This window comes from Fukomys damarensis, unplaced genomic scaffold, assembly GCF_012274545.1.
Source record: "Fukomys damarensis isolate Sample0158 unplaced genomic scaffold, DMR_v1.0_HiC HiC_scaffold_39, whole genome shotgun sequence".
Taxonomy (NCBI): Eukaryota; Metazoa; Chordata; class Mammalia; order Rodentia; family Bathyergidae; genus Fukomys; species Fukomys damarensis.
In genome coordinates, this window is record NW_022900951.1 from 17760442 (window position 1) to 17762883 (window position 2442).

General features: G+C 39.4%; 1 pseudogene; it reads right to left on the reverse strand.

The window, feature by feature from the left end:
• LOC104850304 overlaps positions 1-1804 on the reverse strand; it is a 10264-nt pseudogene extending 8460 nt beyond the window's left edge.
• Positions 1805-2442: the final 638 nt, after the last annotated feature.

Sequence of the window (2442 nt, forward strand, 5' to 3'; positions counted from 1 at the left end):
GTGTGGTGTTGCATGCCTGTAATCCCAGCACTCAGGAGGCTGAGGTAGGAGGATCGCTGTGAGTTCAAGACCAGCCTAGGCTACATAGTGAGTTCCAGGTCAGTCTCAACTACATAGTGAGACCCTGTCTCAAAAAAACAACAACAACAAAAAATGAGACTACGAGTGCATGTGATAATTATTTTTTTTACTCATCATAGGTTACATAAGTCTCCACAGCCCATGAAATGAATGCTAGACTATCATGTTACTTAAGTGACAAACATTATTGCAGAAATAATACATAGTCAGAGTTGGTTTAACTTCGAGGAATTTAACACAGTTTATATATAAATTACTCTCCAGCTGATAGTAGTTTCCAAAATATATCTGATTTTTCTCACTTTTTTTGTTAGTGCTTATTTTTTTATTAGTGCTTATACCATTTAATGGGTTTCATTTTGGCAGAGATACACACAGCATACTTTAATCACTTCTCCCATCACTGCCCCATTGCCCTAACCCTCTCTAGTTTCATATGTTGGGGGAGTATTCGATGTGCATAATGTATTTTGATAATATTCATGTCCCTCTCTGATTTTTTTATTTTTAAAAATTTTAAATCTGCAAGCATTTATTTTTGGGAGGGCAGGTACCGGGATTGAACTCGGGTCCTTGCGCTTGCAAGGCAGGCCACCGAACCGCTGAAATAAATCCCTGGCCCTGCAAGCATTTATTTTATTTGTTCTTGTTTGAAGGTCTTTATTTTTGGAGAACAGCAGGCATTTTATCATCTACTTTTTCCATTTCTTGAAGGGTTTTTCAGTTTCCAGCAAGTTCTCATTCTCATGACTACGTTTTACAGTTGCTCTTGGTATGTCAACAGATTCATTATCAGTCCACCTCATCCGTGACTTGTATCTTCCTGCAGTGTTGAAGCCAACAGCACACTCACTACAACTTGTGTATACAGAGAGGAAAACGGTTTAAAGGGTACCAGTTGGCTTCTTCCAAATGTCTGGAGCACCACATCAGGCATGGGAGCCACTGGTGGTGTCATAATCCAAATACATGTCCAATCTCATGGGTTAAAGTCTCACAGGATCACAGCAATAAAGATGAATTTGTTAACTTTCAAAATTAGAAGAGTCACTGGAAGATTTTTTTGTGGGGCTTTTTCACTTTACCTTCAGAGTGTGAGGTATAGAAATCTTTGTCATACCTGGTGAATCTGAATACCCCCACATCCGGCAGAGAGGCCTGTCCAATTACAAAATTCCAGAAGTCTCTTGGGAAAAGATCAATCATTGCTTTCCCTGCAACACAGGTAACATCTTTAGGTTTCTTCCTTTTCTAAGAAATTCAGCCTATGCCCTGCATACATTTGTAGATTTTGTGTATGATCATTGACTGTAAAGGAACACCTGGTTGTAGAAAGAGAAACCATGCTAGGAGATTTCCTGTCAGCCCACAGGAAAATGCTTCAAGGTGGGGCTTGAGCCATTTAATATATGATTCACTGATAACTCTGATGTTCTCTAGAGCTCCAACAGACTGTATATAAATACAATATGTCTCTGGAGAGGGTATTTTTTGGTAGGGATCACTAAAAAACTGTTCAAAGTCTTGGGGAGTCTCAAGGTGAGAGATGATTCAGTCTGTCTGTGGATGCAAGGTCATGGGGCCAAAGAGATCACTGGCTGGCTGGAAGGCTTCATTCATTAAATTCTGTTCCCCATCATTTAATTTCTTATAGTATGAGACAAGGGTTGGGTTCTTTGAGAGCTATCTTTAGTGTCTGTTCAGAGTGCCCTACTGTTTGCATAAGGCCCGGTCTCTTCCATTCACACTATGTTTCTATGTAGTACTTTTGTCTTTCCACTGAATGGGTCAAACAGATGTTCCATCACAAGGCTTTATAAAACAGGAAAGCTCTTAATGATGTTTACTCCTTAAAGAGTCAACATGTCTGGAAAAGTGTTGTGGAGGATGACTTTACCCTTCACAGGCCCCAACACCACCTTCTGAGCTGCCACAGCCTCCCCTGCCCCTGTTTGCTATTTTGACATTTCATAACAGCTCTTTTGTAATACCATCTGCCTTACTCAGATGGTTTTTGCAAAGTGTCCTCTTGGTTAGAGAGATAAAAGAAAACGAATATTATAATAGAACAAAGCCTGCTCTGAATAGCAGGTTCCCCAAGGAATTTTGTGCTCTGAAAGGGGAGCAAGATCGTCTGATTAAAAAGCTCAAATTCTCTGAAACTTTCTGTTGAAGTCTGTGGTGTGTAACATGACCACATTTCCATATTAAAGCTATTCAGCTGTGAAAAACACAACTCACACAAAGTTTTTCCTTTCAAAGTTGAATAAAATCTAAGCCTACAAATTAGAAATGAAAATTTTACTGTGCTGCTCACTGACTGCTTGGCTGTTTTTCTTTTTAATTATTGTTGTTGTTGTT